The sequence below is a fragment of the Papaver somniferum genome, chromosome 9, assembly GCF_003573695.1.
Source record: "Papaver somniferum cultivar HN1 chromosome 9, ASM357369v1, whole genome shotgun sequence".
Lineage (NCBI taxonomy): Eukaryota > Viridiplantae > Streptophyta > Magnoliopsida > Ranunculales > Papaveraceae > Papaver > Papaver somniferum.
This window is the reverse complement of record NC_039366.1, coordinates 18421066-18445009: the sequence shown is the minus strand read 5'-3', so window position 1 is coordinate 18445009 and position 23944 is coordinate 18421066. Positions and strand designations below refer to the sequence as shown.

Below are 23944 nucleotides of genomic sequence, written 5' to 3'. Positions count from 1 at the left end.
CAAATTTTAACATTTTTCCTTTCATTCTACGTATACACTTGATTTAATTTACTTGGGTTTCATTCAGAATTTCTGACATAATTAACTAGAGCATATATATATGTTCTTTTTATCTTTAACCTTCCAGTAACCGATGCAAGCAAATCATGGTTGGACGATATAACCAAATCCGAATCCGGGTAAGAGTGCTCTCCCATGTAAATTATATAGTGCTGCAATTTTCACACACCCACACACAAAAAAAAAAGACATTAACTTTCCATGCAGTAAAACTATGCATGAACAACTGATCAGAGAGTGTTATATGTACCTTCTTGGTTATGGAAGTGGCTTCATTTGTGACAACATACATGAACATCAAAAGAAGTGCAAGAGTTGTAATAATCAGCTTATTCATAATGATTTTTACTTTGAGATATGAATTTTGCAGTAGCAATTGATGACAAAACATGCACTTAATACAACTTATTTATACCTCCAAGTGTTAAGACTCTTTCTTAGTTGTGAGTCGCAAGTCGCAATGACTGTGTCTTTGATTGCAACTAATTTGATAAATTTCTATTGTACGTTTTCTTGCTTTGTCTAAACAGAGAAATTGTCAAAGTTGGAGACACATTCTGTGAACGTGTCAAGTTAGGGTTTGATCTGTTGTGAAATCACTGTCCCTTATTACCGTCATTGACATGCCGATTAAGTGATCATATTAGCTCTGATAGAGATCTCTGCTTTAGATTGGTCATTGACTTGCTATTTTATTTCTCGAACTAAGAAATTTTAGTTTCACTGAAAATTAAAGGGAAGGACCTGAAACCTGATCTCTGACATATATATAGAATGGTATCCGTTTCATTTTTTTTTTGTTTGATGTAAACTCATACTCCATTTCGTTTTCCATTTATTTGTTTTAGATGGAGTATATCTATCTACTACAGGTTTTTCACAAAAATTTTAGACTCTTTCCAGATTCTTTTTTATTAGACATCTTCTGATTGGGTTGGTTTTATGATTGTTTGTAATTGTCTCTGTCAGAAAAACTAACCTGAATATCGTTGCCTTGCATAATCCAATGACACTTCAACAAACTGAATAAGTCCTCCTTGTAACTACCGAAAATCCGATAGCTACACCCGATGAGATGATAATAACAAAAAGCCTAACTCATGAGAATCAACTTTGACATTAATGAGATTATAAACCTAGTATGATCTTTCTCAAACACTTTGTATTAGATTCATGAAGTTCTTACAATGAATATAATGATAATGATATTGAACAACTAGTAATGGAAGAAACAAAGCTTGGAATGAACTGTAATGGCTTTTCTCTTATGACTGTGAGTGTTTTTGATTCTTTCACTTGACTGAATTTTGTTTTTTGCAGCCTGCCTCTCTCTTCATTATTTTAATCCTTATATAGACAAATACATCAGTAGAAGACAACAATTGATCACATGCAAAATATCTATGTTGATCTTGTATCAGTTTGTCTCATTCACCCGGTTCTGGGAAGATGTCACTGTCTTCTCGCCTTGCTACTTCGCGTATGACTTGATGAGTGTCGCTTTGTATTAATCGTGGGGATCCTCTTCGTAAGTCTTCTTTATCATCGCATGATTACTCTTCGCTAAATTTCCTTCTTTTTCGTACTAATGGTAGTCTTAGTTGAGGCGAGGTTGTGGATTAGCGTTGTGCGATATTTCTCCCATACATTTTGCCTCTTCTCGCGTTATTCTTCTGTAGGTGGAATAATGTGAGAATCTATGGTCAATACCTCGTGTCAGACCTGTCTTTTCGTCTCTTCTGTCTCACCCGACATGCTTCCGTAATTTCCGTGTAACTTCTTACACTGTTAGCGGTTTTTTCCTCTTTAAGCGGCACGTCTTTACTGCTCTTCTTCGGATAAATATCTAGGAGAGAGGTAAAAGAAGAAACCTTTTTATTTTTTCTTACTCTTCTTCCCTTTCTTTTCCGTTCATTTTCTCTTTTCAAACTGGTGTTTTCAGTTCTTCATTTCTGTATTCATGGCGGATCAAGGTGTACCTGCTTCTGCTCTCGTTGTTCCACCATATTCTGGGTGAGTTAAGTTTGCCTCAGTTAATCGTTTAATGCTAATGATGTAATTATTTCTATTTTTTTCTGTCATTGTTGTTGCTTGGAGTTTTCTGAAGTTATAACATCCCCATACTTTGATGTAACCCCAAACGTAAGTCTGCGAAGAAATGGGTTGACGTCTTGAAGGATTATCAAGCCGTCTTGGAGGATAAGGGTTTCAGGATCATTGTTCCCCCTGGTTCGTCGCCTATTATTCCTCTGAGTGAGAAGAAGATCTTAGAAGGCTCATGGAGTGTGACTCGTATGCCCGTCGCTTTGGGCTTCTTATCAGCTGGGTGGAGATGCAATTCGTATTATTCGCAAATTTTCACTTCGTACGACTGGTCTAGGGAAGTCTCTCTGTCCTGAGATAAAGGAGTTGTATGATCCCGCAGATTATCTTATTGAGTCTTTCTTTCAACAGTACGTCGTGAACTGGGTTCTTAAGGATGGTTCGCGTTGGGGTGTTCGTGTGACTGGGGCGAAGTTGAAGCCTAATATGAAGAAGCTTATGGACGTTGTGGATCAGCATAGCAGTACTAATACCCTTCTTCGTCATTCCAGTGACCCTAACTGGATGAACTTTTATCTGATTATCGAGGGCCCGATCTTATGGGGATGTTTTCCCGATGGGAGTCCTCGGGCGGCTTCAGACGTTTCGCTCGTGGGACAGGGCATTCTTGCGTACTGTCCTTGGAAGTTCAACTGGCATGATCGGTCTGACTGCATACGCATTTTCCCCGTTCCTTGTTTTATCTTTTCTGATGGTTTTTTCATATAACTCCTCTGCATTTTGTAGTTGTCGCGAGAGTCTATCTCGCTTGAGAAAAAGGCGAAACTTGTTGCTGAGAAGAAGAAGAACAAGGAGTTTGCTGAAGCGAAGTCAGGAAAAAGGCCTTCGCGTTCTCTTCTCAAATCAATGGAATTAGATGAACATATAATGAGTTATGTCTCAGGCGTTGTTCTGGAATGGTGTTGGTAGATTTTTGTGGCTCATTTAAGTTGTTGGTCAGGGACCAGGTATTTATCGGTGAAAACCGTTTCTGCTGATTGTGGTAATTTTGGGTGTCTGGATGATAAACGAATCTAAACCCTAAACAATGCACTGCACGGGAGTACTTTTGATTCGAGAGATCAATCTGTACAATCCTGTCCTAAACCAAGAAATGGTTGTTTCATGCTTGCTTCGGTCACGAAGTGAAGCAGAATGGTTGGTCTTAGTGAGGGAAGCGAAGAGAGTGTTGAGACCAGAATAGTTGATTCCGAAGGTGTGGTTGTTTATGACTTGTATCTGAAAGTAGAATTGGCTAGCAGAATGGAAAGCTACCAGGTGATTTCTAGATACTGTGTTGTTGCCGACCAAAACTTGTTTTTTGGTGAAAATAGGTGAAGCCTATTTATACAAGTCAAATTGAAACGTACCCTGGGCTCGTAGGAAGTGGAAACGATTGAGTGGTGGAAGAATATAGTAACGTGTAACCGTCGGTCATTATGCTTCCATGATGAAGGAAGTGAATTCGTTTACACGACGCACGAATTCATGACACTTTCTTGTAACGGGCGAATTGCACGACACACGCTGTAAATCGGCAGACCAATACCTTGATGAGCATCCCCCAGTTTGACATGTTTGATGTCTCGAGTGTTTTATTGGAAAACATGTAGCACTTTGCTATGTGTGGAAAGTCAAAGTCAAGAGACTTACCACAGAAAAATAGCATGTAATGCTATTAGGCTCGTTTTGGCTAGTCGCCTAAAACTTGCCACAGGTTTGTCAGTTCGGTGGCGAACTTCGATGGCGGAGATCGCATCTCATGAAGGAGGATAATCTTTGATTATGTCTACCTTGTGTTGGCGCCTGATAATGGTGCGGTGGCGTTTTGGTGTACGCCAGTGGTAATGTGGCATGGCTGGCATGGCTCGCGCATGCTAGTGGAACGGTGGTGCAAGTGGCACCTGGCATAGCCATGGCCACTAGATTTAGGCAGCTGGTTGCCTGAAACTTTTCACAAGTCTGTCGGTTCGGTGGAAAACTTGGATGGCTGAGATTGTAATTCAGCAGAGAGGGTGTCCGTTGATTATGGCTACATTCTGTTGGCACCTGTTAACGGCATAATGGCATGGCCGCGCCTGTGGCGTTGTGGCATGGCCACGCCTGTGGCGTTGTGGCATGGCCAAAGCTAGGATTTGGCTCCGTGGCAAAAATTAGGGCTTGGAGGTGTGGCCAAAGTTAGGGCTTGGCGGCGTGGCCAAGTCTAGGATTTGGCGTCGTGGCCAAAATTAGGGCTTGGCGGCGTGGTCAAGGCTAGGATTTGGCGTCGTGGCCAAAGTTATGGCTTGGAAACATGGCCAAAGTTGCGGCAGAGTGTCGTGTTCGCATGCCGATTAATATGTTATTGTGGCAGGGCGTGTTTAGCTTGCCAGTTAGTATGGTGGCGCGACAGGGCGAGTTTGGCCTTTAATGTATGGTGGCGAGTTTAGAGCGACTTGATTGGTCAATAAAAGGACCGGTCAAACATAAGGCGCGGCCACATCTCTAGTGCTTGTGGCGCATTTAAAAGTGACCTGAATGGTCAGTAAGAAGGAGAGGGGCCGGCCAAACATGTGCGTGGCTACACTTCTGGTGTGAGTGTGGCAGCTTTAGAGCGACCTGATTGGTCGATGGGAAATGGGCCGGCAAGTTTGGGCCCAGCCACAACTTATGTGTGTGTGGCGAGTTTAAAGCGACCTGATTGGTCGAGGGAAATAAGGACGGTTTAGGATGGGGCGTGGCCAATGGCAAGTGGCGCCAGCTGGCCTAAGGCATGGCCACGCCTCCCTTTGCTGCTGCGGCTCCCTGTTTTCTGATTCTGGCCAAGGTTTTGCACCAACTAATCCATGGCGGATTAATTTCCTAGTTTTCCTAGGCTTAATTTCGACAAGCAAGGTCTTGATACTGCACAAGGTGCAAAACTAATTGATTGAATTCTATGTGTTGACACATAGTTCTTTAAGTTCATTTCCAGAGAGAAACATGCTTTCTGATTGAATACCTTATGCAAAGACCTTATCCTTGATATTTGGAAATTAGTGTTACTTTGCTGCGAGTGAAAACAAATTTTCATGTCATATCAACATTAAGGGTTCAGCCGGGGAACATAGCATAGAAAGCATTCGAAGAATCTTATATTAAGCGAATATAGGCAAGGCGCCGAAATTTACAGAACATCTGGGATGGTTGCTACATGCGCTAGTCTGGATAAATTTCATGTAAATATATTGAATGGCTCAATAAATATGCCAGTGGAGAGGTTAACACTCATGGCTCTGTTTCCTTACAGAGTGACGTCACATCAGATGCAAGGTTTTACAATTTTAACCCTAAGTTAAAAGCCACCATCAACATTAAGTCCCCTGCTTAGCACGTAACAGTGGCGTTGTTGCGGGGTAAGCATGAGATGGTGACAAACAAGAGTAAAATCGAAAGGGAAAGACGTGAAGAGATCGCTAGGGAAATTCGACTAACCTTTGGCGGAAGGCATGAGGAATCCGTGATCCTTGTATTGGCAGTTTTGCATAAATTCGGATTGGGCATGGGGTATTGGCATCAACGCTGCAGCTTTGGATATTGATCGACAGAGGTGACATTGCAACTTGGTCCGCGGAACAGGCGCTGGTTGGATAGGAAAGGTAGAGGGTGTTGTTGTCTTTGAATGATGGACAGCGCTGCTTGCTTGGCTACATCCATGGAATGGTGTTGCTGGCTAGATCCGCGGAGCAGCGTTGTTGGCTAGGTCCATGGAGAGGTTTTGTTTGCTAGGTCCGTGGAGCGGTGTTGTTGTCTAGGTCCGTGAAGCGGTGGATGGCAATTGGATGGATAGATCACGGAGAAGCAGGGATGGCACGGCTGGCTCCTGATTCGTGGAACGGTGGACAGGCGCTGCTATGAACGGCCAAGATGGCGCTTCCTTGGCTGGTGGATATGGCGCTGCTTTAAACGGATAATATGGTACTAGATAGGTCATGAAATGGTGAAAGTTGGCTTCAGTCCATGAAATGGTGGAAATTGACTTCAGTCCATGGAATGGCGGAAACTGGCTTCAATCCGTAGAATGGTGAAATTGGCTTCAGTCCGTGGAATGGTGAAAATATGGCGCTGGAACTTTGGTTACCAAACACTGATAATGGCACTGGAACTTTGGCTACCAAAGCGGTGATCGTAGCGCTGGAACTTTGGCTACCAAAGCGGTGATCGTGGCGCTGGAGCTTTGGCTACCAAGCGGTGATGATAGCGCTGGAACTTTGGCTTCAAATGATGATGGTGGCACTGATGTCTTCAGTCCTTGGAACGGTGGAAATGGCACTTGGAAGACTTGCTGGATGGATCACGGAATGATGGAGCGTTGGCGCTAACTTAACCATAGAGTGTCATGGAGAGTTGGATTGACCACGGAGTTCTGGAGCCATAGAGAGTTGGCTTGACCACGGAGTGCTGGATCCATGGAGCGTTCGTAGGTTGAGCGACTGGTGTTACTCGTGCTGGCGCGCTGCTGGTTCAGTCATGGAGCGGATATATTGGCACACTACTTGTTAACAATAAGGAATCCTTATTGTTAGAGCATAGCTCGGTCAACCTCGCATGCGTTGCTATATCAAGCATGTTTGTCAATGTTACTGATCAAAACTATAAAGTCTTGATTTCTAGCCTATTAGCTAAGTCTCGGACTAGGATAGGAAAAGTGTAGTTGAGCTTAAAGACTTCATGGTGATTCAACGACAACCACGAAGATCTACACCAAGGAACCGTGAAACTTCATCAACAAAAATATATGTGAAGACTTGAACTTATCTATCACTCGAAAGTCTATCTATTCTTCTCCTACTTCTTATGAGACAAAAGTCGTATGCTATATAGACTAGATCATATACACTTGATATTTCGAGCTGAGTATTCATTGCTTATCTTTTACTCGAAATCATGTGTTGGTAAATCGTTTCGCTTTGATCAGGTTTATCTTCACCTAGTGACAAAAGTCATGAAAGTTTCAATCACTTTGGAAATTGCTCTGACGAGAAAGGTATGTTGTTCTTCACGACTGAGTATCTCCCTCTGAGAATGTTTCAGTGATTGAAATGAGAGCATAGATTATATAACTATGTATTCCTTGAACCGAAGTTTTCGAACTTTGTTGATCAAAAGAAATCGGTAGGATTGTGGAATTGGCTTGCCAAGTCCACGAACCCAGTCCACAGACTCAGTCCGTGAACTGACGGAAGTTCTCGACCGAGAATTTCTGCTGGGATTTCCAAAACTCGTTTGTGTGGTAAGTCCGCGAACTGGCGGAAGTTCTCGACCCGAGAATTTCTGTTGAGTTTGGAAAACTCAACCAATTAACTTAAGTCCACGAACTTGTTTGTGAGATTAAGAGGTTATGATCTAAAGATGTGCTCCGAACATGAAACATTAATTATTAAGGAATGCTTTATGCAAACCGTGGCTATAATGCTCATGAGACGATTCTAATTGAATCGACTCATCTTTGTTTCAATTTTGTCTTGTGTAGTTACATAAGATCTCATAGCAATTGAACAACTCTTAACTGGTTCATTTGAGTCAATTGAACTAGTTATGGTGAAGAAGAACATGATTAATATGATATGCTCATATGGTTGACCTTTTGGGTTATCATGTTGAACCAACATACGTGTACTCGCTTGGGCATGGTTTTCTCAATCCCAATAAACGTGTACCCAAGTGTGTGGGACAAGCTATGTCTTTCGATCTAACGGTTGCGAGATATTGGATTGAATATAAATCAGGTATTCATCTAATGGTGGATAGAGTTTGCTTTGTACCTAAGGCAAAACCCTGATTTGAAAGGTTATATATATGAGACATCTATCTAGAGAAAAACTTAATACCCACACCTCTGTGTGCTACTAGTGCGCTCGCTAGAGTCGATCTCCATTAACTTTTGAGTTTCTTCTCTAAACTCGGGTTAAACGACTTAAAGACTTCATTGGGATTGTGAAGCCAAACCGATACTACTTTTATCATAGTTGTGTGATTTGATCTTGCATCTTCTATCGTATGAGTACAATCTGTGATTGGCTTGAGATCGTGAGAGTTCTCCGATAGGCAAGTTAAAGAAGTCACAAACATCTTCGTCTCACTGTTTGTGATTCCTCGACAATCCGCTTGTGTAGTCAGTAAGGATTGTAGAGAGGTGATTGATTAATCTAGGATATTCTTTGGGAATATAAGTCTGGATTATCAATTGGTTCCTGTTACCTTGATTTTATATCTAAAGACGGAACAAAACCTAGGGTTTATCTGTGGGAGACAGATTTATCCTTTTGATAGACTTTTCTGTGTGAGACAGATTCGTTTATTATCAAGTCTGTGATTTTGGGTTGCAGCAAATCTTAGTTGTGGGTGAGATCAGCTAAGGGAATCAAGTACGCAGTGTCCTGCTGGGATCAGAGGCGTAGGAGTACAACTGTACCTTGTATCAGTGGGAGATTGGTGGGGGTTCAACTACAGATCATTCTGAAGTTAGTTTGCAGTAGGCTAGTGTCTGTAGCGGATTAATACAGTGTGTATTCAATCTGGACTAGGCCCCGGGGTTTTTCTGAATTTGCGGTTTCCTTGTTAACAAAATTTCTGGTGTCTGTGTTATTTCTTTTCCGCATTATATTTTATATAATAGAAATAATACAGGTTGTGCGTTAATATCATCAACTTGTCTAATCCAACCTTTGGCTGTTGATTGTAGTTGATTGATCCTTGGACATTGGTCTTTGGTACCGTCCAAGTTATCTCTCTTTGATAAAGACTCGCAGATTTTTATTTGCTTGAGTAAAGATCAAATCGAGAGATTGAGATAATAACTTCTTGAGATACTTTTTATCTAGATTGAGTCTGACTGTATAGTTGATTTTCTAGCAAAGTCTTTCGGAATTAGTCCATACAGATTTCTAAGCGAAATATTGGGTGGTGTTTTTAGACCCCCGCTTTTTCAATTGGTATCAGAGCAGGCAAACACGCTAAGACCTCATCAGTCTGTGTTTCTAGCGATCTGACTCTATGGATCTTAAAGTCTCAATTAACACTTCACCAGGTTTGAAAAACAACCACAAGAAAAGGTCTGACAAACAGATATCTCTTCAAAAAGGGTTAGATGAACAAATCTGGATCAACTATGGTCTTGCTGCTGAAATTGCAATTCTTAAGGATTTGATATCTGAAAATGCTTCCCTTAAGAGGTTGAAAAATCTCAGTTGTTCCTCTCTCACGAAAAGTCATCAGTCAGATAGTAATCAACGACAGGATGTTGAGAAAACTGATATGACAAGGAACCAGTAAACTTCAAAGCATAGGCTCATGTTGCAATCCATCCGATCATATGCAGCAAGTTTGTATGTCCTTTCAAAAGAGCCTTAATGTTGCAAGTAATCTTTGTAAGAAAGTTAAACAACTGTATGACTCTCTACAAGTTCATACAACCCTACCAGGAAACTCTAAATCGAGAAGTACTAGTAGTATGGGTGCCTTTGCTTTAAGATTTACATCTCCTTTTCAATGGTTTTTTGATAGTGGATGTGGTCGACATATGACAGGAGATCTCACTTGGTTTGTATCGTCGGTTGACTAGGAAGGAGGTCCTGTAACGCTCGGAGATGGAAGTTGCTGCTACATTATAAAAAAGGGAACGATCAAGCTACCCGGTGTTCCAGAAATCCATGATGTGGTATACGTTAAAGGTATGACTGCTAATATTCTTTCTATTAGTCAAATTTGCGACAAGGGTCATCGAGTTGTCTTCAATGCGAATGGATGTGACATTGTTGACAAATCCGGGAAGGTAATCTTTCAAGGAACTCGTGGTAAAAACAACTGTTATCTTCTTGATAATCAGTTTAGCAACCGCTGCAATTTGACTAAGGTGGAATCTACACATCTTTGGGATGAGCGTTTTGGTCACATCAATTATCGCTTTCTAACTAAGATCATTAACAAAGAACTTGTTAGAGGCATTCCAAAAATCAATGCAAATATTGAAGGTGTATGTGGTGCCTGTCCAAAGAGGAAGCAAACTAAAGTTCACCACAAATCATCACGAGATATTCTCACTAAACCTCCACTTGATTTAATTCATATGGACCTCTTCGGACCAACTCAACAACCCACTGTTGCCGGTAAGAAGTATGCTTTAGTTATGGTTATGATTACACCAGATTCACTTGCGTTGCATTCCTATCTCATAAGAATGAAACCCTGGGTGAATTCAAGATTATTGTTAAAAGGATCCAGAACGAACAAGGTCGCAAACTAAATAAAATTAGCAGCGATCGTGGCACTGAATTCAAAAACACCAAGGTATTTGAATTTTGTTACGAACTGTGGATCATTCAACAATACTCACCACCAATTACTCCTCAAGCTAATGGAGTTGCTGAAAGAAAGAATAGGAACATTCAGGAAATGGCCAGGGTAATGCTCCACAACAAAAACTTACCTTTAAGATTTCAGAGAGAAGCTGTCTTCACAGCATGCTACTTGATCAACCGTGTGTATTTGCGGTCTAAAACCCTTAACACTCCTTATGAGTTATGGTATGGAAGGAAACCCAACCTACACTATCTCAACGTTTTTGGAAGTAAGTGCTACATTCTGAAAGATCGAGAACATAAAGGGAAATTCGACACTAAAAGTGACGAAGGTATCTTTCTTGGCTACGCGTCTGATAGCCGTGGTTTTCAAGTTTTTAATATCAGATTTCAAGTCATGATGGAATCTGCTAATGTTATCATCGACTACATTAGTAACTTTCTTCAAGATAGTCCTCCTGTTGAATTTCCTCCAACAGAGACAATTGAGAAAGTCAAAGAAATTCCAGAAACAGTTGAAGTTATCCCAACTTTTACTGATCCTGACATTTCTAGTGACGAGGAGAAGAGCACTGATCAAGCCATTCTTGATGAACGTGTACGTGTTCCTCCACGACATCTTTGGGTTCAAAGGGATCATGACCCCAACAACATTATTGGGGGAAGGGATTCTACATCCAAAACAAGAGGTCAACTTCAAAATATATGCAATTTTGGTTATTATCTTCCGCAGGTGGAACCAAGGAATATTGATAAAGCTCTGAAAGTTCCTTTTTGGGTAAATGCAATGCATGAAGAGTTAAATCAATTTGAAAGATAAGATGTCTGGGAACGTGTACCTTGTCATGCTAATGTCAATATTGTTGGTACCAAATGGATATTCAAGAACAAGTCTGATGATTATGGCACAATTGTCAGAAATAAAGCTAGACTTGTCTCTCAAGGATATTCACGGATTGAAGGAATCGATTTTGACGAAACCTTTGCTCCTGTGGCACGTCTTGACTCCATTCGACTTTTATTGGCCCATGCCTGCTTTCTCAAGATTAAGTTGTTTCAGATTGACATAAAATCAGCGTTTCTGAATGGAAATTTAAAAGAGGAAGTCTATGTTGCTCAACCTAAAGGATTCGAAAAAACTGACTTCCATGATCATGTGATGAAGCTCAAAAAGGCGTTATATGGATTGAAACAAGCACCAAGAGCCTGGTTTGAGAAACTCACTACCTCTCTTATTAGAAAAGGATTTTCAAGAGGAGGAGCTGATAAAACATTGTTTAACAAATGGAGTGAGAAAAATGTTGTCATTTCTCAAATCTATGTAGATGATATCATCTATGGATCAACCTCTGAAAAATTTGCAAAAGACTTTCAAGTCTCTCTTTCTAAAGAATTCGAAATGAGCAATGCTGGTGAGTTAAAAATTTTCTTAGGGTTACAAATTCAACAACATAAGGAGGGTATTTACTTATCCCAAGAGAAGTACGCACATAATCTTGTGTCAAGATTTGGTCTGGATAAGTCGTCTCCTAAGCTGACTCTTATGCCTACTACTGGTAAATTGCACAGGGATGAGAAAGGAGCAAAAGTGGATCAAAAATTATATCGATCCATTATAGGTAGCCTTTTGTATCTTACAGCCACTGGACATGATATTTCATTCAGTGTTGGTTGTTGTGCCAGGTTTCAGGCGGATCCAAAAGAATCTCATCTTGCAGCTGCGAAGAGAATCATACGATATATAAATCATACTGTTGGGTATGGTCTCTCGTAAACTTTTGATACTAATGCTGATCTTTCTGCTTATTCTGATGCTGATTGGGCAGGTTGTGTAGAAGACAGAAAAAGTACATCAGGGGGCTTCTACTATGTAGGTCTCAGTCTTATAGCATGTCATAGCAAGAAGCAAAATTAGCAATCCCTATCTACATGCGAAGCAGAATATATTGCAGCTGTATCATGTTGTACTCAACTCCTATGGATGAAACAGATGCTTACTGATTATGGAATTGATACTGGGATAATGAAGATCTTTTGTGATAACTCCAGTGCGATTCGAATTACTGAGAATCCTGTTGAGCACTCAAGAACAAAGCACATCGACATAAGGTACCATTTTATTCGTGATCTTTATGAAAATGGTATCATCAGTATGGAATTTGTGCCTTCTGGACAACAATTGGCTGATATTCTCACCAAACCCTTAGACACTGCAACTATTCAACACTTGTGGCAGTCTATTGGTGTTGTTTTGGTCCATTACAACGTTTCATTGACTCGTGCCCCTTCGCCTATCCTTATCTTTTGGGCAATTGAGTCTGAAACCCCATTAGGTACTTTCAAGTTCAGTTTCTATAGGATTGTTGTTGTTATGTTTTTAGTATCTCTTTAGTGTTTCAAAATCCTTCTTTTCTTTTGAAATTAAGGTCTCTCTTCTTGTTCCTTTGGGATTAACATCAAATGGGGGAGAGTTCTTTTGAACTTGTGCTTAATGATAATATCTTGCGGGGAGTGCGCTGTGGAATTTTAAAGGGGTTATCTTGCGTCTTAAAACTCCTTGATGAATGTTGTTAGCTTCGGCTATAATATTGTATCTAAATTAAGATGATATGTTGTCTTTCTTTTGGTCATGAAATGTCTCTTGTGGAAATTTCATTATGAACCCATTCTTGTACCTTTGCCAATTTTATTGACAAAAAGGGGGAGAAATATTGTAGGTCACACTACAAATACATATGGTTTTTGGATCATTGTGTAAGGGGGAGTGGTTTCCATGATTGAGATGGAGTATTGACTAAGGGGGAGTGGTTTCCATGATTGAGATGGAGTGTTGACTAAGAGGGAGTGATACATATCACCATAGTATTATTGTTAAAGTCGTGATGCAATTGGACTTTGATGTTCATAATAATACTACGACATTGTATAAAATGATCGAGAATCTCGATTTCTCTCATTGTTATATCTACGGATCTTCAACAACGGTGATACTAAACTTACAACCTTTGGGATCATTGGAGTACTTGGAAGGAAGAAAATTTCAAGGAACGTTGAAGATTGGACTATGGAATAGGAGCCACTAAAGTTTTTCTTTTTTGTATTCCATATGTATTAATAGTTTTGTCACTAAAATTGACAAAGGGGGAGATTTTTAGAGCATAGCTCGGTCAACTTCGCATGCGTTGCTATATCAAGCATGTTTGTCAATGTTAGTGATCAAAACTATAAAGTCTTGATTTCTAGCCTATTAGCTAAGTCCGGACTAGGATAGGAAAATTGTAGACTATATCATATACACTTGATATTTCCAGCTGAGTATTCATTGCTTATCTTTTACTCGAAATCATGTGTTGGTAAAGCGTTTTTCTTTGATCAGGTTTATCTTCACCTAGTGACGAAAGTCATGAAAGTTTCAATCACTTTGGAAATTGCTCTGACGAGAAAGGTCTGTTGTTCTTCACGACTGAATATCGCCCTCTGAGAATGTTTCAATGATTGGAATGAGAGTTTAGATTATATAACCATGTATTCCTTGAACCGAAGTTTTCGAACTTTGTTGATCAAGAAAAATCGGTAGGATTATGGAATTGGCTTGCCAAGTCCGCGAAATGACGGAAGTTCTCGACCGAGAATTTTTGCTGGGATTTCCAAAACTCGTTTGTGTGCTAAGTCCGCGAACTCAGTCAGCGAACCCAGTCCACGAACTGGCGGAAGTTCTCGACCCGAGAATTTGTTTGTGATCTTAAGAGGTTATGATCTAAAGATGTGCTCCGAACATGAAACATTAATTATTAAGGAATGCTTTATGCAAACCGTGGCTATAATGCTCATGAGAGGATTCTAATTGAATCGACTCATCTTTGTTTCAATTCTGTCTTGTGTAGTTACATAAGATCTCATAGCAATTGAACAACTCTTAACTAGTTCATTTGAGTCAATTGAACTAGTTATAGTGAAGAAGAACATGATTAATATGAGATGCTCATATGGTTGACCTTTTGGGTTATCACGTTGAACCAACATATGTATACTCGTTTGGGCATGGTTTTCTCAAACCCAGTAAACGTGTACCCAAGTGTGTGTGACAAGCTATGTCTTTCTATCTAATGGTTGAGAGATATTGGATTGGATCTAAATCAGGTATTCATCTAACGGTGGATAGAGTTTTCTTTGTACCTAAGGAAAAACCCTGATTTTAAAGGCTATATATATGAGACATCTAGCTAGAGAAAAACTTAATCCCCACACGTCTGTGTGCTACGGGTGCGCTCGCTAGAGTCGATCTCTAGTAACTCTTGATTTTCTTCTCTAAACTCGGGTTAACGACTTAAAGACATCATTGGGATTGTGAAGCCAGACCGATACTAGTTTTATCGTAGTTGTGTGATATGATCTTGCATCTTCTATCGTACGAGCACAATCTGTGATTGGCTTGAGATCATGAGAGTTCTCCGATAGGAAAGATAAAAAAGTCACAAACATCTTCGTCTCACTGTTTGTGATTCCTCGACAACCCGCTTGTGTAGTCATGAAGGATTGTAGAGAGGTGATTGATTAATCTAGGCTGTTCTTAGGGAATATAAATCCGGATTATCAATTGGTTCATGTTATCTTGATTTTATATCTAAATACGGAATAAAACCTAGGGTTTATCTGTGGGAGACATATTTATCCTTTTGATAGACTTTTCTGTGTGTAACGGATTCGTTTATTATCAAGTCTGTGACTTTGGGTTGCAACAACTCTTAGTTGTGGGTGAGATCAGCTAAGGGAATAAAGTACGCAATGTCCTGCTGGGATCATAGGCGTAGGAGTACACCTGTACCTTGTATCAGTGGGAGATTGGTAGGGGTTCAACTATAGATCAGTCTGAAGTTAGTTAGCAGTACGCTAGTATCTGTAGCGGCTTAATACAGTGTGTATTCAATCTAGACTAGGTCCTGGGGTTTTTCTGCATTTGCGGTTTCTTCGTTAACAAAATTTCTGGTGTCTTGTTATTTCTTTTCCGCATTATATTTTATATTATAGAAATAATACAGGTTGTGCGTTAAGATCATCAACTTCTCTAATCCAACCTTTGGTTGTTGATTGTAGTTGATTGATCCTTGGACATTGTTCTTTGGTACCGTCCAAGTTATCTCTCTTTGATAAAGACTCGCAGATTTCTATTTGCTTGAGTAAATATCAAATCGAGAGATTGAGATAATAACTCCTTGATATACTTTTTATCTAGATTGAGTCTGACTGTCTAGTTGATTCTCTAGCAAAGTATTTCGGAGTTAGTCCATACAGATTGCTAAGCGAAATATTGGGAGGTGTTGTTACACCCCCTCTTTTTCACTTATTCTGTTCAAACTCTAGAAATTACGTTCGTATGAGAAGGGGTATCGACCCTCTTCTGTTTTTGTTGTTCGTCCGGCTCCGTGCTTTCATCCGCAGCATCTGGCTCCTCTTCGTCATTTGTTAGAGCGAGCATTAATGGCAATAAATCAGTCTCCAATAGTTATAATCAACGTCAAGGTAAGCCAGGAGAACTCAAGGCAGGTGCTTTCACATGTATCCACCCAACAGTACCTTCGATCTTCTCCAGAATGTGTAATAAGGCACTGACTCCAGAAGAATGAGTATCTAACCTCTCCAGTGGATTTCAAAATTTACCAAGCTTCATTGCGATCTTAGGATGGATGAATGAAATATATGCTCGGCAATGATCATGTCAGGGCTAATCTTGGAGATTGTGGTTGCATTGTTGGTTCATCCTTGATTTTAGGTTATTTGGTGCCTGGACTTTCTGATTGCGATGACGATATGTTGTGGATGCTTGCATGGTCGAAATCTTCTGGAGCCATTGGGTGAAGTAGACGAGTTGAGAGCGTTCCGTTGCCGATGTGCTGCTATCAAGTCTTTAAGGACATCGTTCCAAGAGACATCCTTTGAACCGTCTTCTTAATCTTGGACTATTTCATGGAACGAGATGCGGTGAGTAGTCCCCAGTTATACTTCTGTTAGATCCGATGGCATGGACGGATATGTGAATGTGTCTCTGTGGTGTACTTTTGGGGTCTTCGATGCGCGTGTACGGCTTCATGTTGAGAAATTATTGCGGCTCGTAAAACTTCGACAATGATGATGTTGAAATCGGAAATAACCTGTTTGAGGGAAGTGAAGGCATCCCATTCTAGTAGTCCCCATGTGTAATTATCCTGAACCTATTTTCTCGTGGAAGATGTGCTTCTTCTGCATTCACTAGTAAGGTGGTGACTGCGTTTAAGCTTCTAAACATGAAGGAGGCTTCAGTCCCCAAGTGCAGCCTACTTTAATTACATCGCATTGAATCCACTCCTATGAGATATATTTTATACAATCTTATCATACTCTCCTGAATGTGATGTTGGGATGCTTGGAATATCACATGGACACAACATTTTGGATAACGAATAGGTAGAAGTGAGGGAGTTATGTCGTTAATCGTGACTCCCACTGTCTCTTCAAGAAAAATGTTTCAGCTGCATCTCTGGGGTTATCTCATGAATGCTTGATTGTTGTCGGGGATGCACCGTGATGAGAAGTCCCCAGTCACACTTCTCTTTGGTTACTGAAGTTGTTTTCTCTGAGTAGGCTTGGGATCCGCCGCGTTCTCGTAAAGTGTTGAAGGTGCCTTCTAGACAGAGAGGTGATGATATTCTTACGTTACACCTTTGAAGGGTGGATGACCTTGTCGTGGTTATGATTTTTGGTTGGCCGTGTCTTTTGAGCTTTGACAGTGAAATGATCCCGTGTAGAGCCTCAGTCCCCAAGTGTGGTTTACATTTTTCTATCTTGTATGGTCGGTGAGTTGACCATGAGAAAGACATCATCTTGCATCCGTACTGGTGACTCTATTACTTCTTCCACATGAAACTAAATGAAGTATGGATTACCTTTGTAGTGGTTGTCTCTATGGTAAAGCTCTGACGAATGAGCATCAACAGTTCTTGGCAGCAGATGTGATCGGAAGAGACTACATCGTCGTGGGAACCAATATAGGTTGGCTGAAATTGCATGGGCGTCCATGGAAGCAAAAGGATTGGCTGGATGCGTAAGCGAGTAAACTTCCCACGACCACGAGGTTTGGCGAGATGGATCAAAAAGTGGCCACAACTACGAACCTTGGCTAGCTATGATCACAATCCTTGACAGGGAGGATTGTCAACTTCTGGAGAAAACGTTGAAGCGAAGCGACTTCTGAAGAGAACGTTGAAGCGGCTCCTGGAGCGAAATGTTGAAGCGGAACAGCTTCTGGAGTGAAACGTTGAAGCGGATGATGGAGCGAAACGTTGAAGCGGATCCTGGAGCGAAACGTTGAAGCGGATCCTGGAGCGAAACGTTCAAGCGGAGCGGCTTCTGGAGAGAACGTTGAAGCGGAACGGCTTCTGGAGTGAAAAGTAGAAGCGTCTCCTGGAGAAAAGTTCGAAGCGCCAACGCAACACGGATGAGAGATTGAAAATATATCTCGGCGCTTCTCCTTGGAGAAATAAAAAGTCTCACACAGATGCTCCGTCATAGATTACATGGTTTTGTGAACAGAGTCCCCAGAAAGCATTAATGCATAACTCCACCAATTGATGTTCGGTCACATTTGGTTTATGACAATCTAACGCCCGAATTCTGAATCCTTGACTAATCATTCGGATGTTCATTGTTTCGCTCCTTTTGAGTTGTGGCCATGTCTATCTGAGCCTTAGCAAAACCTTCTTGTATTTTCATCAAACCAGCAATGGTAATAAGGGATCGGCTTCCTCTGGCTCCCCCTGTATGTCGTCTTGATGGTAGAGTAGCAGCGGCTCTGGTGACTGTTGGAGGTGTCACATTTGAAGAAACGTTGGGGGTGGAGGAAGCGGCTCTGGCTTTGGTGAGTGGAGGTGTAACGCCTGAAGGAACATTTTCCGCGCCGCTGAGTCCTACCATCTTGAGATCGGGATTGAAAAAATAAAATTGGAAATTGGTATTGAAATTGAGATATTAATATCCACTGTGGTCGCCAATTGTTTGTGGGTCAAAACCATTTCTACTGATTTTGGTAATTTTGGGTGTGTGGATGAGAAATGAATCTAAACCCTAAACAATGCACTGCACGGGAGTACTCTTGATTCGAGAGATCAATCTGTACAATCCTGGCCTAAACTAAGAAATTTTCGTTCCAGGATTGCTTCGCTCACAAAGTGAAGGAGAAGGGTTGGTCTTAGGGAGGGAAGCGAAGAGAGTGTTGAGACCAGAATAGTTGATTCTGAAGGTGTGGTTTTTTATTACTTGTATCTTAAAGTAGAACTGTCTAGCAGAATGGAAAGCTACCAGGTGATTTCTAGATACTGTGTTGTTGCCGACCAAAACTTGTTTTTGGTGAAAATAGGTGAAGCCTATTTATACAAGTCATATTGAAACGTACCTTGGTCTCGTAGTAAGTGCAAACGATTGAGTGGTGAAAGAATAGAATAACGTGTAACCGTTGGTCATTATGAATCCATGATGAAGGAAGTGAATTATTTTACACTGTTACCTTTTACCACCACTAATTTTCCTGCTTCATGACACTTGTTAGAGCATGGCTAGGTTGAACCTACCAAGCGTTGGTATGTCAAGTTTGGTTGTCATATTTTAGCGAATCAAAACTCATTTTAAGAGTCGCTTGATTATCTACTAGAGTTAAACTTCGTATAGGTTAGCTTGAAAGTATTAGGATATGAGACATTACAAGTATTGCGAAGACTTGAAGATGTGAAGAAGCAAGGAGCTACAACAACAACAATCATCCTTCCATTTGGGGTTAGTGATATTTGACTTGAACTGTTTCATTCCCTAACGTATCTTTCAAGTCATGCATATTGCAAACATAACTGCGAAGCATATTTGAACTCTAGATAGACATAGTATTAAGGAATACAATACGAGGTTTATTGCTTAACCATTAAACTTTGTAGATAAGACATCGCCATAATAATTTGAATGCTATTGTGATTATGTATAGGTATGAGGTGAGGATTTCATCCTAGGGAACCATGTTTACATGTGTTCTAAGGAAGTAAGTTCATAAACTTGTTTGTGGACTGAAAAGGAAATTTCCAGGCGTTATTCGTTTTTTTATTCATTGCATATCTTAGGAACGACCAATATGTGTGATAGAGTATAACCACTCACAACTTGCTATGTTCTTGATAGAACTATTCACAAAGGCCTGATTTATGAATTGGTATAACTTTTATTAGTAAAACCAATATGAATTAATCACCTGTGGTATGATCGGGTTTGTATGACTGACACCTTTGGGAAAGGGGAACCGATCCTAGTAAGGGGTGCAGTACATTAAGGAGAATCGATCCTTGTATGGGGTGCATCAAGGTTTATAACAGAAAGGGGAAATGATCCTATGGACATGTGGAACACGTTTTTAGGCAAAGGGGAACCGATCATATGGACACGTGCAACACATATAAGTTAGATACCATATATATGTGGGGAACCGATCCTAGTACCTAGTCAACCGAATTTTTGGAAATCTAGTGTGACTATGCAAAATACTCACATGGAGGTAGAACCTAAACTTGTTTTGGTAGAACCGTCAAACCCATGGTTGTGATTGAATATTGGTTTGATCAATCACATAGTTCTTGAAAGTCATATAAACCAATTCTAAACTTGTTTGGAAGTGTGCAAGAGAACTTACAAAGTAAAGATGTCGACAAACTTTGAACACGTGCCGTGAATTTTATTTCTATAATTGTTCAAAGATATTCCTTAACGGCTAAGGGAAGAGAATCCCAGGATCGAAACATAAGTAAGTTAAGAATCTCTTAATTAAGGTTATTAATTTCATTTTGTATGAAAATTATAGAATTAGTAATGTGCATTTACTAATTATATTTTCCGAGAGATTTCAATCATTATATTTGGACAGAGCATTTCCATGAATTATGGAAACCGAATTTGTTCTTTAATGAATATTTTGAGAATATTTTCGGTTTTGGAAATTCCTTGGTGTCCAAACTTCCTTGTCTATAAATACATGAAGTTTGCCTTTCTAGCAAACTAATCATTCGTAACAACAGATTTACTCTTTTGTTGTTGTTATTGGTGTAGCCGCCTATTCGGAGAGGAGAGTAACCTAATTAGGAGAAATCTCTTACGGCCGCTCAATTTAAAGTCTTCTTTGGGATTGAGAATCTCTAGCACGACCCGTTGGTGGGAAACTAGATAATTGCAGTTTATCTTTGTTTTAGATTGATTTGATTGACTAACGATGGTTGAAATCTGATTGCACCTAGTTTGTTTATTCTTGAGAATCCTCTCTTCTGAAATAAGATTCACTCAAACTAGTTCAGAGTTCGAAAGGGATCTTTAGACTGTTGGTAGTTCTAAAGATGATCTTGTGATAATCCATTGCTAATAGACTCCGTTCTGTGCGTGATTGATCATAAGAGATTCAAGTGATTGTGTGCAGGTTTTTATTGAAAATTTAAGAAGATTTGAAGACAAAGAAGATATTGAAGATCTGACTTGGGTTTTATAATTTTTGGTGTGCACAATACTTGTTTTGGTAAAAGAGGATCCAATTAATAATCGGTTTATCCTTTGGTAGATTGGATTGATTAATTGAATAGATCTGTATCAACACGATTTTTCGGATTAAAGGTGTTGTTGGCTTAATCTTAAACGATTACCTTTCGGTGATTGAACATAAGATAAATTGAAGGACCTGACGAATGAGTTTATGTTAAGATAAACGGAAGAGCCTTTGTCCGACTCATATCACTTGGTTGAATAGAGTTGATACCAAACAGATTTGTTATTCCTTTACTGTTTGGAATACGAATCAAAGGAATTGTTCCAAGTACGTGACTTATTTAAAAGTTGGAGGCGTGGGAATACAGACGGAACTAAGTTAACTATAGGGTTAGTTACTTGGTCTTAACTATATGAAGTTAGGTGTAATTTTATTTAGCGGCTTAATTCTGAGAGTATTCCATTCTGGACAAGGTCCCAGGGCTTTTCTGCATTTGCGGTTTCCTCGTTAACAAAATCTTGTTGTGTTATTTACTTTTATTCTCCGTACTATAATTGTCTTATTATAATTAAAGTAAATTACACAAACGTTAATTCCTATTTACTTGATAAGCAATCCTATTGTGTTTGGTTAAGTCCGAACCTTTGTATCAAGTAAACATACTTCGTTGTTTTATTTTCTCGATCTCGTATCCATAGACGATCACACGAAGTGTGAACCGATTAGTTGTATTTTCTCGACTCAGTCCATAGACAATAACTTTCGGAGAAAGGACTTATAGGTAGGAAAAGTTTTAGCTTGAGGTATATTTGGGTACCATCGCCTTTTCAATTGGTATCAGAGCAGGAAAACACGAAAAGATATAATTGTTCGAGCATGGCTCGATCAACCTCGCATGCTTTGTTATATCAAGCATGTGTGTCAATGTTAGTGATCAAAACTATAAAGTCTTGATTTCTAGCCAATCATCTAAGTCTCGGATTAAGATAGGAAAAGTGTAGTTGAGCTCAAGGACTTCATGGTGATTCAACGACAACGACGAAGATCTACACCAAGGAACCGTGAAACTTCATCAACAAAAAGGTATGTGAATACTTGAACTTATCTATCACTCGAAAGTCTATATATTCTTCTCCTACTTCTTATGAGACAAAAGTCGTATGCTATATCGACTAGATCATATACACTTGATATTTCGAGCTGAGTATTCATTGCTTATCTTTTACATGAAATCATATGTTGGTAAAGCGTTTCGCTTTGATCAGGTTTATCTTCACCTAGTGACTAAAGTCATGAAAGTTTCAATCACTTTGGAAATTGCTCTGACGAGAAAGGTATGTTGTTCTTCACGACTGAATATCTCCCTCTGAGAATGTTTCATGATTGAAATGAGAGTTTAGATCATATAACCATGTATTCTTTGAGCCGAAGTTTTCGAACTTTGTTGATCAAGAGAAATCGGTAGGATTATGGAATTGGCTTGCCAAGTCCGCGAACTGACGGAAGTTCTCGACCGAGAATTTCTGCTGGTATTTCCAAAACTCGTTTCTGTGCTAAGTCCGCGAACCCAATCCGCGGACTGGCGGAAATTCTCGACCCGAGAATTTGTTCTGAGTTTGGAAAACTCAACCGATTAAATTAAGTCCGCGAACATGTTTGTGAGCTTAAGAGGTTATGATCCAAAGATGTTCTCTGAACATGAAACATTAATTATTAAGGAATGTTTTATGCAAACCGTGGCTATAAAGTTCATGAGCCGATTCTAATCGAATCGAATCATCTTTGTTTCAATTGTGTCTTGTATAGTTACATAAGATCTCATAACAATTCGACAACTCTTAACTAGTTCATTTAAGACAATTGAACTAGTTATGGTGAAGAAGAACATGATTAATATGAGATGCTCATATGGTTGACCTTTGGGTTTATCATGCTAAACCAACATACGTCTACTCGTTTGGGCATGGTTTTCTCAAACCAATTAAACGTGTACCCAAGTGTGTGTGACATGCTATGTCTTTCGATCTAATGGTTGAGAGATATTAGCTTGAATCTAAATCAAGTTTTCATCTAACGGTGGACAGAGTTCTCTTTGTACCTAAGGCAAAACCCTGATTTGAAAGGATGTATATAGGAGACATCTAGCCAGAGCAAAACTTAATCCCCACACGTCTGTGTGCTACTAGTGCGCTCGCTAGAGTCGACCTCCATTAACTCTTGATTTTCTTCTCTAAACTCAGGTGAACAACTTAAAGACTTCATTGGGATTGGGAAGCCAGATCGATACTACTTTCATCGTAGTTGTGTGATCTGATATTGCATCTTCTATCGTACGAGCACAATCTATGATTGGCTTGAGATCGTGAGAGTTCTCCGATAGGCAAGATAAAGAAGTCACAAAACATATTCGTCTCACTGTTAGTGATTCCTCGACAAACCTCTTGTGTATTCAGGAAGGATTGTAGAAAGGTGATTGATTAATCTAGGTTGTTCTTCGGGAATATAAGTCTGGATTATCAATTGGTTCCTGTTACCTTGATTTTATATCTAAAGACGGAACAAAACCTAGGGTTTATCTGTGGGAGACAGATTTATCCTTTTGATAGACTTTTCTGTCTGTGACAGATTCATTTATTATCAAGTCTGTGATTTTGGGTTGCAGCAACTCTTAGTTGTGGGTGAGATCATCTAAGGGAATCGAGTACGCAGTGTCCTGCTGGGATCAGAGGCGTAGGAGTACAATTGTACCTTGTATGAGTGGGAGATTGGTAGGGGTTTAACTATAGATCAGTCCGAAGTTAGTTTGCAGTAAGCTAGTGTCTGTAGCGGCTTAATACAGTGTGTATTCAATCTGGACTAGGTCCCGAGCTTTTTCTGCATTTGTGGTTTCCTCGATAAAAAAATTTCTGGTGTCTGTGTTATTTCTTTTCCGCATTATATTTTATAT

General features: G+C 39.9%; 1 pseudogene; it reads right to left on the bottom strand.

Annotated features, from left to right (window-relative positions):
* LOC113311505 overlaps nt 1–23944 on the bottom strand; it is a 73353-nt pseudogene that overhangs the window by 9290 nt on the left and 40119 nt on the right.